The sequence below is a fragment of the Rhododendron vialii genome, chromosome 12a (assembly GCF_030253575.1).
Source record: "Rhododendron vialii isolate Sample 1 chromosome 12a, ASM3025357v1".
Classification (NCBI taxonomy): Eukaryota; Viridiplantae; Streptophyta; class Magnoliopsida; order Ericales; family Ericaceae; genus Rhododendron; species Rhododendron vialii.
In genome coordinates this window covers 12194362-12209990 of record NC_080568.1, presented here as the reverse complement: position 1 = coordinate 12209990, position 15629 = coordinate 12194362, and the positions used below count along the sequence as shown (strand labels likewise).

At 37.9% G+C, this 15629-nt stretch overlaps 2 long non-coding RNA genes across 3 annotated transcripts; both read right to left on the bottom strand.

The window, feature by feature from the left end:
- Positions 1–309: 309 nt before the first annotated feature.
- Positions 310–2580, bottom strand: LOC131310815 (uncharacterized). Of its 2 annotated transcripts, none has more exons than XR_009195310.1 (2): positions 2264–2580; positions 310–1677 (listed from the first exon to the last, which is right to left on the bottom strand). It is a non-coding gene; the product is annotated as an uncharacterized LOC131310815 (long non-coding RNA). The 2 variants fall into 2 exon arrangements; XR_009195309.1 differs by having other exon boundaries at positions 310–568.
- Positions 2581–2875: 295 nt separating this feature from the next.
- Positions 2876–9843, bottom strand: LOC131310816 (uncharacterized). The gene is made up of 3 exons (XR_009195311.1): positions 9812–9843; positions 9054–9101; positions 2876–4793 (listed from the first exon to the last, which is right to left on the bottom strand). It is a non-coding gene; the product is annotated as an uncharacterized LOC131310816 (long non-coding RNA).
- Between the last annotated feature and the right edge of the window lie 5786 nt (positions 9844–15629).

The window sequence follows — 15629 nt, the reverse complement described above, 5'->3', positions numbered from 1 at the left end:
CTGACGTATTAAGCCCTACGCTTGGGGCATTATTCCATATATCGGAGTGAACAAAGCACTTTGATAATGGGTGGGGGTGATTTTGCAGAGAGAACGATAATTACTAAACTGATAATGTAATTTAGCATAAAGAGAAAGAAATGAGGCCATGCATGATCCGGCATAAGCATAGACTTCATGTGAGTAACAGAATTATTCTCAACAACTTTGTATTCCCGGTTGTGTTGGCAAACTATATTCCATGTTATCAAATCCCACAGGGAAAAAAAAAGATTTCATGAACCCATACAAATTAGCTGACCATAGAAATTTTTATCTCGAAGGGATATATGATAAAAAGGAGAACTACGCAATGGAACGGATTTTTCTACCACACCTCTTATTTAGGATAGCAACAAATATTTGTGGTGACTTTGGCCAATGCTCAAGGGCAAAGCCAAAAGGAAAACTTAAAAAGTAGGAGTATCAACTAAGCCAATACTCGGTGCGAGAAGGGAAAAATGTGGAAAAGAGAATATACCACGAAAAGGATCTCCATTCAAACTACCATAAAATCACCAAATCATACCTGGAAAGGGGAAAAACGAAAGTTAGTTATCAAGTGATTGAGATGAGCCCACAAGTATGATACAATATACGAAGAAAAGGGAAGGCACGAATGTCATGCCTGTTGATTTGGAGCAAAATATATTGGGTATATTGTATGGGATGGCTAAATGTTGATTGCCATGACAAAAGCATAATTGCTAACCAATGGATTTAGGAACCTTAACTATTAACACAAACGCAGAAGGAGGGAAAAGGGTATGCGAAATCTAGGGGAATAACATTGCAAATTAAGTTGATATAGCTACTAATGCAACCATGAACATAAAGTGGTTCCTGAAGGAAAACCATAACCATATATCACATTAGGTTCAAAAGGAGCTGGCTTGAGGTCATGTTTTTCCCCGACAAGATCAGAAAGCATAGCATAAGTTATATGATGTAAGTCTGGTAGCCATGAGGGTTATATAAACATGAAGAGAATGATAGCAACAAAACATTCCATATTCACAAAACGTGTTAAGTAGGGAGGGAACATTAATTGTACAAGAGTTAGCATCGACGTAGTGTTTGTGACTTCATTGCAAAAAAAAATCCTCTACTTTTGCAATGATCCCATCCAAATCAGTTGGCCTCAAGACAGATCTTCAATCCAAGGAAAGCATTGATCTCTATACTATGTGGCATCAATGTCCTCGAATATGAGTCTTCTACTTCCCTGTGTCTACCTAACTCCCAATTTTAAGAAGCATCAAGGGCCTACAAGCCCCACCATCAGCTACTTCATGATATACCAAAATCAGCATCTGCAGGTGCTTCTGGTTTTGAATAGAAGCCCCAACACAAAACTAAATCCCACTTTAGAGAATACCCCAAGACTCCCAATCTAGAAAACCAGACATTACACCCCACACTTAGACTCAAATAATACTCAACTTCGACACCAAACGCAAAATCAGACACTAGCCACACCAGACCCCAAAACATACACTCACATTCTATTACCGTATGTACCCACGAGCACACATGTGGATCTTTGAAGGTTGCATCCGGAGCATATATTTCAAAACCGCTTCGAGTACTACGACGAGTAGCATGGGATCCATATGTGAAACCATTAGATAACAGTCACTGTATGAAATGACAAGTATCACACGATAAGATGTGAAGCCTTAGGATACAAATTGTACAAACTTGTTCATCCACAATCAACTTTATTAAATACCTAGGAGTATTACATAACCATCACAATATGCACTAAACAAACAATAATCAAGTGAAAGCCATGAGTACAATGGGTAAAACCATATTTTCCTAACCCCAATGGATTGACCATGTGGTCAAGGATCGGGACTTAGGGGTTGAGACCTTAAAACCTCACAGGTGCTATCAAATCCTTCGGGGCTAATACCTGCCTTTAATGGGATCTCCGCAAGTGGACGGTGGGATTAAACTCCCAAGTGGGCGGTGTGCTTAAGCTAGCCCGGAGACCTGAGTTATATAAATAAATAAATAAAAACATATTTTCCTAGCATCCAAAAGAAAGAGGAGGCTGATTGATTCCCTCAAAAAAAAAAAATCCCAGATATCTTTCCTCTCAAACAATAGAGTTGAATTAATTAAAACCAAAATTCACCCACTATGCATCAAGTTTTGAGGACCGAAAGGAAATATAAAGCTAATTAATTTTCTTTTTGAAAAAAATAAAAAACCTCACATGTTGAGTATGTGAGGGCGCAGGCGATCAGAGATGCGTTCAGATGGCTTGTACTCACTACTCACAAGCTCCCTTGCAAAGCCCTTCTCTTTGCTCATCCTTTACAGCTTCCTCGTAATCTTTCATTACAAAACCCAAACGAAATCAGGACAGGTTGAAACAGTAAGTAAAACCCCAAATAAAACTACCAAGAAGGGAAACAAATGGGTTAATTTATACAAAAAAAAAAAAAACAAAGAGAGCACAAGACATTCGTACTGCCTTCTGGGTTCTTTTCCATAGTTGGCTGAGGAGTTTCCTGCCACAAACAGCACAGTGAGAGTCAGGGCCGGCCCAACCCCAAGGCCCAAGCCGCCTTGGACATCCCCCAAAGGTCAAATTTTAAGGGCCTCTATCAATTTTTCTCTTTGGACTTGAGTAGAAGTCTTTTTTAGTTCAAAAGGAGGAAAAAAAGGGTCCATTCCAAATTAAAACCACCAGCAGCCCACACAAATCCAATGAGGCCCAAAAAAACACACGGTGGCATTTTTGCAAATAAGAGATCTAAATGGTCCATTTAATTAAAATCCTTCTCAGCTTTTTTCACCTCTCACGTTTAACGTTTTGCCCAACAGCCCAAACAAAAATAAAATAAAAACCAGGTAAAGAAGAACGAAGAACGTTTCAAACTTTCGAAGAACTACAATTTGTCGATTCACTATCACCAAACCAAATCGGCTCACCATCATCACCAGCATCCAGTTCTTCGATTGCACTCATTTCGTCTCCTAATCGCTCATTCTCCGTCCACAGGTTTCTCTCCCATCTTTTCGCCATACATATTATAGATACACACACGTATCTATTAGGGTTTTTTCTAGTCAGGTAAAAAATTATGGGCTGTTGGTTTTCGTTGATGAATGATGGTGAACAATATGGTGTTTAGTGTTAAGGGTTTAATTCGCTGTGTTTGTATCTGTAAGAGTTTGGTAGTTAGTACTGATTATGAATATGTGGCGTTTATGTTTCTGAGCTTGCCTTTGAGTCTGATTGCTTGGTTCTGATTTTCTGATATTGATCGCTAGAATCGTATCTGCAGCTTGTTGTATTTGAGAGATACTAGAGGCACATCAATTTATCATATCTCAACCACACCCCTCTCACATACATGTGGGTTCCTAGTGGGTACCTAGCATATATTGTGAAATTCCCACATATGCATGTGAGGGAACTGTGTTGGGGTGTGACACATTGATGTGTCTCTAGCATTTCCCATTTTTTTTATCGGAGCTTTCAATAGACAACAGTTGGTCTGTTGGTGATTTTATATTGCTTTAGCGTATTTTGATCATTGTTGTAAAAATTGTTAAGTATTAGGGGCACATTTTTTTTAATTTGGCCTTAGGCACTCAAAACTCTTGGACCGGCCCTAGTGAGAGTGTGTGTGAGAGAGAGAGAGAAAGAGAGATGATGCACGGAGAGTGTTTTAACTGCAAAGATCCAGGAAGGAAGGGGGCGGGAGTGGTGAGGTTTTACGGGTAACCACGTGGCAATAACATGTCCATATGAAGGTGGTGAAAGTGGATCGGTTGTACGCCAATTCAGGAGAGATTATTCAGCATTGACATTTGACGGTGAATGGATCGGGCCATTTCCGTTAAACTAAAAATTGTGGACTACTTCTAATAGTTATTCATAGTCGAGTTGTTTTCACCAAACTAAAAAAATGTAAAAAATGCGTTGCGTTAGTTGAGGAAAATTAAACCCGTAAAACGAATTCATTCAAACAATGAGTGTACATTGAGTGCATGTGAATGTGTGCGTGAGAGAGAGAGCACTTTGAATTCACGATATAGTTGATGATACATATAGGAAAAAAATATTTTTAACAAAAAGAAAAACTTGAAGTGGAATCAACAATTTTTTCGCTACCACGTAATTTGAATCCATTCAGACCAAGAAACCTATAACAAAATAATGACAAAATAGGACAATGGCCATGGTGTAATCCTTCTGTTGCTCCAACATCTCCGTAACCTAAACTTTTATAGTAAAGCAAAATATTGAGAATTTAAAAAAATGGAAGAAAAAGAAACCTTTAGCCTTTTAAGAAGCTTAAAAAGCTTGTTGAGTAATGGTACCAATTTGCATAGTACTTCCATCCCCTACTTTCACCTCTTGGCTACTAAATCCTAGTCTGCTCAATTCTTAGCCTCTAAAACAACCACACAGGTAGGTAGTTTTTTTAGAAAAGATAGCTAGCCCTTTGCCTTAAACAATTATGTTGCGGTATTTGCATAGGTCCTATGGTAGCAGTTGACAGAAGCAATTTATAACTCAACAAAGGAAAACACATCAATGATCAAATACATATCCAAATTTGACATTGAAAATAAACCTATTGTACGAAAAAGAAATCAAGTTGATTAGTAAAATTAAAGACATCAGCTTGAGGTTTTTTTTTGCTCTTACAGTGGGAAGCAAACATGTAGGTGAATTTCACGACATCGAAAGAAATCAGGTTCCCTTTCTTCAAACCACCATGTGAAAACTGAAAAGAACCAGTGCATTATATATGTAAATCAATGGCCAAAGGAAAGCCCAAGAAATTGCCAAAGATGATAGTATCAAGGAGTGATGATAATCCTACCAACTTAGTAAGGTGTTGGGTGATAGTCTTTGGAGAGAGCTTTGGTAATGGGTGAGGGTGATTTTGCAGAAAAAACGATAAATACTGAACTGATAACGTAATGGAGCATAAAGAAAAAGAAATGAGGCCATGCATGATCCAGCATAAGCATTGTAGAGACCCGCATTTTCGGAATCTTTTTAAAAGTTTTATTAATGTTGGAATAAAATAAATGTGGAATTTGTTGAGTTTATTTGATTTGGGGTTAATATGTTAGGATTGTTAATGGAGGGGGTGTAAGTGTGAGTTGTGTGTGTGTGAGTATATATATATGAGGATGTGTGTGTAAGGGATTAAAAATCCCAATCCTCTCTTTCTATCTCCACCGGCCCTCTCTCTCTCCCTCTAACTCTCTCTTCGGCTCTCTCTCACTCTCTTAAATTCTCACCAAAAACTCTCCAAATAACTAAAAACCCATGAAATTCAACCTCAAATATGCCTTCTACATGTGATTTCAACCTCAATTTTAGTAGGTTTAAGCTTGGATCGAAGTTTTCCAGTTGATTTCAAGTTTTGAAGTCAAGGGCTCGGGTAATCACGTGGGTTCGGCTTTGAAACTCGAGGTAGAAATTTATTGCACTTGTTATATGTTTATGTATTGATTTTACACCTTGATCATGCTTTAGGTTGTTGGTTGTCGTTGGGTTTCGTTTCCTGAAAATCTGCTCGAACACCCATTTGTATCGATACTGATATAGTCAGTATCGATATCAGAACCTCTGGAAGGTTTTAAGCTACTGTTGTATCAATACTGATATTCTCAGTATCTATACAACAGAGCTTAAGGCCAGATTTTGTTATTTGATCCAAATTCCATTGTTTTGACTCCCGATCATCTCTAACACCTCTAAAATATCATTAAACCCCCTCTAAGCTTAGGTGCTCATCCTTTGACGACTCATTGGTCGTTCCCATTCCTTAGGCACTTGTTGGACTCAACCTTAGTTTTGTTGTAAACTGCTTCGTTTGCTCCGATATATGGAATAACGCCCCAAGCATAGGGCTTAATACTTCAGTTGAAACATGATAATCCGAAAGACCGGGATCGTACCCAAGGGAATAATTAATACGGCTTTGCTGGATTTGTAGATGCAAGCAAGGGCTTTTGGCTTTTAGACAGCCAACTTGGTTTTACGTGTGTAGTGGAAATGAAAATGGGCTAAATTGAAAAATAAATAAACTAAGATAAAAGGGCAGGTTAGGTCTAGGAATTACTAACACTCACGACTCAAGTCAAACTGCATTTCTCACCCAAATACACGGTTCAGGATACACAATTAAGGTTCCCGAATCGGAAAATAGAATGGTTCGATTACCAAGCTAGCTCTAGAATTTATTTAGCAAATGCCTCGTGCGTCAGAGCTCCAAGTATCATGTGTGGTAGGTAGGCGATGCTCCTACCTACACATGATCAAGGAGATTAACATCTTAGCGATTTGACAAATAAACCCGAACCCCATATCGATTCCCGAACCAAAGGTTTAAACTTTATGGTGAAAAACGCAATTCTACTTGAGCCATGAGGTGTTAATCACCCTATGACCTAACCTTGGAAAACTACTCACACATATCTATTGAGATAGGAGTAAGCAAAAATTTACTTAACATAATTGAATTAACAACACTAGAAGAAAATTGGATTAAAAGATAGATCGGAAGATTCACTACAACTTTTATAAAGACGACAATATCAAAATCTAACTAATTAAGACAGAAAATAAAGATTCAAGACTGAAAATTTAAAGAATATTCAAGAACAAAAACAAATCTAGATCTAGATCTACAATGATGTAAGCAAAAATCTATTCTACTCTTCCAGGTACGCCCCCCAATATTCTTCAGGAGATGCCTTGAAATCACCCTCCTAACAGCCTCGGCATCGATGGAGAAAGGCTTAGGCTGCTGTGCTAAAGGCCTCGGCATCGATGTAATTTATTTCTTTCCATCGATGCCGAGCACATTAGTGCCTTTCTGGATAAGCCCCTCGGCATCGATGTAAGGTGCTTTATCCCATTGATGCCGAGCACATTAGTTCCTCCGTTTGGTCTTGCTCTGCTTTGCCTTGGCCTGCCTTGCCTTAAAATTCTTGTTTTGACCAATTTTTCTACAAAAACAAAACCAACAAATCTAACGAGCAAATGCAATTAAAACACTATTTAACGATTAAATTGAACTTAAACTAGAAAACTAGCGCACCCTTAATGGCATTATCGGATGCTTATCATAAACGAAAAACGTATCGTAGAGTGTTGATGAGTACCAAAGGTTGTATGAACGTTGTGGTGGGTAAAAATGGTAGATGAGAGCGGTATAATGACTTCAAGGGTGAAGTAGTAACTTCTCTCTTCACGACTCGTTGAACCTCTTGATTTTCCTTGGTACACTTGCTATGGGATTCAAGTATAGGAACTAGTAGGTCGAACACTTCAGAAATCGTTTATGAGTAGCACGTTGTGTCGGTGCGAAGGCATACTTAGATGTACGATGAGGACGTATGTATTTGCTTATACGTGATATGGTAGATTGTTGGTCTTGTAATACCATGTGATTGATTAAACGACTTTTGGATTCGAGTGAATGATTAGATGTTTGTGAAATGGGAATGTGGAAAGAGTGTGAATGTTAAATGGACACAAAGAGGACTTTCGGGGCTCTTAAATGAGTAAATGCCCAGCAGGAGCTAAATGCTCATATTGTATGCTTTCGGGACTCTTAAATGAGTAAATGCCCGGCAGGAGCTAAATGCTCATATTGTATACTTTCAGGGCTCTTAAATGAGTAAATGCCTGGCAAGAGCTAGATGCTCACATGGTTCGTCTTCAGGGCTCGTTATTGAGTAAGTGCCTAGCAGGAGCTTCGGCTCAGACTTTCAACGACACGTTTTTGGTTTACGAAGTTAATGAGAGGATTTTGGTTTTGGTTAAAGGATTTTGATGAAAATCCTTCGGTATTCTTGAGCGAATCAACGGTTTCCGGTACTTGGGCACAAATCAACGGACTCTGGTATTCGGCCTGAATCAACGGATCTCAGCCTATAGTGGTCTTGAGTTTTCTTTGATTTGATTTGAAATCAAAAGGAAAGGTTTTGTAATAAAGGAAATTGATGAAGACAAATGTGGACACGAGAAATATTGTAGTATCATACGAAGGTTAATAAGATGAGTTGGAATTGGTTATAGATTAATGTGGATTGACATGAGTTTATTGATGTATCTGGTCTGAAAGGTAAGCGGTCGGTGACACTTGTGTGAAGTCTAGAATCCTTTGACTATAACGTGTAGCTTATTGATGATCATTCGTACCTTGGGCACATCTGTTGTAGTTCTCTCACTCTAGATGCATAACTCGGCATATTTTCCTATAACTTGTGTATAGTTTTCTCTACTGGGCTAGTGTAGCTCAACCTATCATTTTCAGATATATTGCAGGTCATTGACACGGAGTGCTTGGAGTGCATGTTTGACTTCATCTTTTTGAAAGCTAACAAGGGGAACTACTTGGCATCTTAGTAAAACTCTTTCGAAGATGTAATAGTAACTTCGATTCTCATTAAAATCATTTTGGCCACGGGATCTTGTAAACTCTTAATCCCCTCTTTCAGTATTAGTACCATGACAGTTTTGGGGCCTTTGAGCCGGAGAAGAAATCTTTGAACTTAACTTGTGATTATAAGAAAGAATTGTCTTTCGGGGTAATATTTGTATTAATGCGAGGATTTTAATTATCAAATGTTATTATTATTTATGTTGAAAATCGAGGGCGTGACAAGCATAGACTTCAAGTGAGTAACAGAATTATTCTCAACAACTTTGTATCCCCTGTTGTATTGGCAAACTATATTCCATGTTATCATATCCCACAGGGTAAAAAAAAGATTTCATGAACCCAAACAAATTAGCTGACCATAGAAATTTTTAGCTTGAAGGGATATATGATCACAAGGAGAACTACACACTGGAACGGATTTTTCTTCCAGACCTCTTACTTTAGATAGCAACAAATATTCACGGTGACTTTGGCCAATGCTCAAAGGCAAAGCCAAAAAGAAAACTTAAAAAGTAGGAGTATCAACTAAGTCAATACTTGATGCGAGAAGGGGAAAATGTGGGAAAGAGAATATACCTCGAAAGGGATCTCCATTCAAACTACCATACATTCACCAAATCATACCTGAAAAAGGAGAAAAACAAAAGTTAGTTATCCAGTGATTGAGATGATCTGATTGGCAACAAATTGTAAATGGTCTTTGCAGGGGGCTATACACACTGCCATGTAACAAAAATGTAGTCAATTGAAATATTGTTTTTTGTGGATTTCACTGCATACTTTCAATGGCTTTTAGGCCATATACATTCAATTGAACAATATGAGACATTCTAACGGTTCAAGAATGAATGCTGAACGTAGGAAAATATTATTAGAGGGCTATGTTTTCACTCTGGGTGGAGCTAGTATTCTTATTTGATAGGGGTAAAGTATCATGAAGAACCACACACGACATATTTGCATCCTCTCCTTCCCTTGTGACTCCTCTTATCCAAATCAGGCCTAAACTTTTACTTCTCATGTATGCAGTGATAGACAACAGCAAATCGCGAGATGATTAAAGGATTGATCATAAATCGCCAAATGAAAATAGCAAAAAAAGGTGAAATGCATAAATAATCTAGAAAGATAACAGGACTTCAATAGCTCAACCATAAGCAATATCATTATTTGCACATTTGAAAAAAAATTGATGTTCCAACTCCAAATGAAACACTCAACTTTGATCATAAAAGGTAAGCAATAGATATCAAAATTTTCATGCTTCCTTAATCTCCTCCACTCAGTAAGAAGCCAAAAAGTATAAAGGTGCAGAAATCATTAATGAAACTCACCATTTTTACAAGCAATTCCCCAAACCTTGCCAAATAATAGGACAATAAAAGATGCTAGGTAGTCTCATCAATCAGGTGGACTAGATCTAAATGTAGGATCTCTCTTGATATTTTTGTTACAATTTTATCCCTAGTGTTCCAATGCCAAAGGAAAGCAGGGGATCTAGCAAAAGACTCTTCAAATTCGTCCATATGCACCATGAAATGTAAAAAGAGTATTGAAGCACTAAACTAATGTGGCAGCCTGTCCAAAACAGTAGTTAAATCTGCAGTGAAAGAAGAATTTGGAACTGCTTTATGGTTTCTACACTTTATTTACATATGCCTCTACAGCAATAAACTTTTACAGTCAACCATCAAACCATATTTACATGGACAACCCACCCAGAGAGTGCAACATTGAGGGGCCATCGATGTTCCAATCCTTTAATCACAAAACAGTACCTATATCCTCTTTTGATAAGATTAAAGAGTGACTTCAACATGAATATGAAGAAACCATGACAAATTGACATCCTTTTGGAGCCATGTAAACTTGGTCAAACTAAGTCACTACCATTTTCAAATCTCTGTAAACTCAAATATTGGTAAATATTTGAGAAATTTAGTTCACAACAGGCATACAATTAGTGAACCCCATTCATGCTGTTATCAACTTATCACCTTTATATAACGATATTTTGCCAAAGAATACATACCCACTCAAAATCAACTCAAATACACAAGTAACCTAAAAATAATCACAAAATAGCTCCTATTTGGCACATCTGAACACCATTTCATCTTTGGAAACCGTAATGCTGGAGACTTAGAGAGGGTATATGCGATTGAATAACAATGAGCTAAATGTAGAACTGCACTGGGAATACCGGAATAGTGGGTGTTGTAACGACCCTGATTTTTGGTAAATAAAAATTTCGTTAAATATTTGAATTTTATTTTTAATTACTTGGATTGCTTTTAAAATTTCTTTTTAATTTCTAATAATCCGTCATAATTAGATTTTAGTCCTTTAAAAATTCATTTCTTGATTAAAAGCCCTACATGGCTAGTAAAGTTAGTTTCCAACCGATTAGTTGGAGGAACCGGACTATCAATTCACCTAGTTACATTTTCCTAACCCTAATTGGACCTTTTTAACCTTATGAACCCCTCCCAAACCTAATTGAACCCTTAGACCTTTAGGGGTAATCATTATACCCCATGAATGGTTATTCAAGCCCATACCTACCATCATTTACCTTTTTAACCATTAGTTAATAAATGCTAGGGGAATTATTATCCCTTGGTTATTGGACCTTTGACTTGCCAATGTGTGTATGACTTGGACAAGACAAGTCATAGTCATTATTTTGCTTCCAAAAGAAGCAAGTCTAGCCATGCATGCATGCATGCAAACCTAAGAAACTTATAGGCTTAAGCCTAATTATTTAAGTTTTACTTTCCTAGATACTTATATATATATGTACATAGTACAAGAGAGAGAGAAAGAGAGAGAGAGAGAGAGAGGGAGAGGGAGAAGCCGAGAGGGAGAGGCCGAGAGGGAGGGATAGAGATGGAGTGTGTGGTGTGCTTTGTTCACTCCCACAAGCTACCCCTTTAGCCTTGAGCCTATTTATGACTTGACAACTCATTTCTAGTCAATTTCTAGCATAGAATCCTAGCCTTTAATCATCCTAAACCTAGCTCTCATTACCCTAAGATTTGACTACAACCCAGACCTAGGATTGACTAAACATGGAAGACTAGCCATTAGACTTGTAAGTCTTGCAACCTAGCTTATAATTACCTAGATTTACCCTAGAAAACCTAAGATCCTAATTGATTTTATAGCCTTATGCCTAAAGATTCGATTTGGCAATACTTGGCATGCTTTCAAGCATGATTTGACATGACCATGGAGCAAATCCATGGGAGAAAGAAGAGAGAGAGAGGGCCGGCCAAATGGAGGAGAGGGAGAGCCAAAATTTGCTATAAATAGGACCCCCCCCCCCCCCCCCCCCCACACACACACACACACACCATTCAACTCACACCTTCATCCTCCAACTTCTCTCTTTAAGAAAGTTTGTGTTCTTACTTGTTCTTGCTTAGTTCTTCATTGTTTTTGAAGTTCTTCTTGTGTTCTTCAAGAAACTCATCCTAAAACCCCCTTTCAATCCATAAAGTTTAGTAGTCTTAGTCACGAAGTAGTTTCGAGAGAAAACCTTTCTCTTTCGAAGCTACAGGAAGCCGACCGTAGAAAGTTACTCCGCCCGACGTACTTTTTCTCTCCGTAATCGTCATTACCGCCAAGAAGAAAGGTAGAATCCCTAGTCCACTTACTTACGTATAGCATAGAACCCTATGTTGGAAAGTAGAATGTCCTTAGTTCAAAGTATAAATATCCTTAACCGTTTTCCTTAAGTAGATAAGGTTATCTATCGTTGAGTTTTCCTTAAGTAGATAAGGTTATCTATCGTTTAGTTTTCCTTAAGTAGATAAGGTTATCTATCACTTATAATGTTTTGAAATGCATGATAGTTAAATTTTTGCTAATGGAAGTATGAACATGTTGGAATAATTGACTTTTACCGTAATAAACACATGTGTTGTTTTGAATTTTTCACAAAGGAAGAAAGAACGATTTTGCAAAATATAAGACTTTATCGTTGATAGAAGTATTCGTAATTTGATCTTTAGATGGTTATGAGCATGTGCTATGAATTGTTTGCATTACTTGTCTTGTTGTAAAGCATAAGTGATTTTCACTCCAAAGGCGTCCGTACATGTGGCGTTATGCTTTAAGTTATGATTTGAGCATGATTAGTAATATAACACGAAAATCGAGAAAGTTAGAGACATGACACCTAGGGTGTGTTAAAGGCAAGGTGTGGATTTGAAACCCCAATGTGGCCGGACTTGCCCATTGTGTGGTATGTATGTGTTAAGGAATGATTTTGAAAGCCCAATGGGAACCCGGAGCGGCGGAACCATTGTGGTTTACTCAGGAACCCATAGCGGCGGAACCGAGGGATGAATTGTGATTTTCGAAAACCCAAATGGGAACCCAGAGCGGCGGAACCATTGTGGTATACTCGGGAACCCGGAGCGGCGGAACCATTGTGGTATACTCAGGAACCCGGAGCGGCGGAACCGAGGGATGAATTGTGATTTTCGAAAACCCAAATGGGAACCCGGAGGGCCGGAACCATTGTGGGAATACTCGAGAACCTGGAGCGGCGGAACTGAGGGTTTGAATTATGGATTGGTTATCCATGGAGAGGAGCCAATGCCAAATTCCATGTTTTTGTGTGCCAATGAAAACCCGGCGCGGCGGAACCATTGTGAGGATACTCGGGAGACCGGCGCGGCGGAACCGAGGTTGGGTGTGTAAAATGACAATTTTGAAAATGTTGATTTGGTAAATGAAAGGTGCAACCAGTAACACGGTCTACGAGATGTCGCATAGGAGAAACTCAGAAAATCACGTACACCAACATTAGTGGATAGTGAATGTGGATATATCATTGTTAACTGTTTGGTCAATTATGCATGTACTATGTGATCTATTATTAGTAAGTTAAAGGTTAGTGGGTATGGATTATTCTATTGAGCTCTCGTAGCTCATGGTGTTACCTTTGGTGACCCTGACATATTATACTGGTGGCGACGCTGGTATAATGTGCAGACCTTGTAGATGATCAAGGTAAGCTGTATGCCTTGGAGGCCTTTGGAACTGAAGAGCTAGCTAGGATGGAGGAGCAGGCGGAATTGTAGTTAGGAACCCTAGTTTCCCTCTCTTTTGTAATGAAAGTACTCTTATGGAGATTGTATTGTAATAATGAGCCAGGCTCTATTTTGAAGTTTCAATAAAATGTCTTTTTAACGTTCCCAAAATTCGGGGCGTTACAGGTGCCATGGCCTCCATATTTTTTCCCTCTGTTATTAAAATATACATTATTAGCTCCATAATTTCAATATTTTTATTAATATAGATTTTAACAATAAGACGTGGTTTTGAAGTCCATTCCATTTTTTTGAAGGTTATAACTGTTCATATGTTTGTTTTGGTTCAGTTGAAAACTCGTATTTGAAAGACACATTTCGTCGAATAGTTTGCACAATCCCATGGATTCCGATGATATAGGAGACTGAAAATAGTTCCAGTCCTTCGAAACTACACAAAGCTGTTCCTAACTGCACAAAGGTTATAACTGTTCCTATGGATTCCTAACTAGACATAGCTGTACCACAGCCACCCACACAAAACTTATCACTACGAGGACAAAGAACATCGACAAAATTGCAGAGCAAGATCACCATAATCTCAACATAATCGTTTGGTCAACATAATCTCACCCACATGAAAAGAAATCAGGTTAAGTTTTTATTAAGTGATTCGGATCCATTCAAGATATAACATATCTCTTAATTATATCTTTTGTAAATAAAATAAAAAAACACTTTGATCGATCTATTCCAACTATTCTTTATCGTCAGTCTCTTTTCGTGAGAGAGGAAAGGGAGATTGAGTTTTATTTATTTTAGCGGCTAAACTTAGATAAGAATCCAGGCTTCCTACGTACCCATGGCATGGATCAAACCAAACATGCATAGTTCATGTTTACATAATTTAATTTTTAGCGAGCAATCTATGGCTACTTTAGTTTTTTGGTGAACCTACGAGATTCATTTATAAACTTTGAAATCGCGGCATCACTGTAAGAAGAGTTCATCCCAACTAGATTTGCACTTACTCATTTACCAATCATATGCCAATCCTAGATCTTCTTAACTTTGTGACTGCATGCACCCATTTGAGTAGGTTGCCTACGTATCTGATTAGGTCCAAAAAAAGGAAACGAGCAAGTACAATATCAGAATCAAGTCAACATAGTTCAAGTTGGAATTTGAGATGTTTTTGGTCTACAATTTTCCATTTGAATTTGAGAAAACTTTAGGCATAAACCTCTGTTTTCAGTAAAGCTTTGGAAGAAAAATTCATGTTCAGTAATTCGGAAAAAAAAACACTTTGAATTTCTCCTTGCAATTATGTGGTACTTGCCATAGCAGTAGCACTATATGCGCATTTGCCAAATTTTGGGCTGCAAGTTCTTGGCTGCATTTTGTGAGCAATTGAAGCCAAAATGACGAAGCCCTGAGAGGCAATTTTAAGGCCATAGGAGGCTGGATTGCAATTTTAGCCGCTACAACAAGAAAGAGCTATCGTGACAAAATCTGGCAATGTATATTTTCTGCGACGAAATTCAATTTCCTCGTCTTTTCTAGCGAGGAAATATTTCCTCGCCAAAAGGTTACTTTAGCGTGGAAATTTTAGAGAGGAAAATACATTTTTCATTAGAGAGGAAAATACATTTTTCATTACTAAGGTAAAGATTTCTGTGCATGCCTACAAAGAGATCCCAATTTTCCAATTATATTTACAAATTTGTGAAAATTATATGCATCAATTAAGCCGAAAGCCATCATCATTATCCTGAGACAAGCCCATACATCTGAAGTTATTAATCAGGAGTGGTGCATTGGCTGGTAATAAGAAATCTTAAAAAGTTTTTAATCATGGGTTCGATTTTCACTCGCATATGAACGAAATTTTTGTATTGGGCTAGTTCATATGAAATTTTACCTCATTTATAATACTTATAATAATTTTGTTCGTGTGAGTGAGAAGTGGGATTCATCTGTGCACAAATGTCAGACATAGAGTCCTGTGAGATGTCTGCATTCCATCGGATCAGTAAACGTAGAAGACTAGGGGGCCTTGTTCAGATTGGGATTTTGGTTTTTGGATTGGGCAATGATAATGCCAAAACCG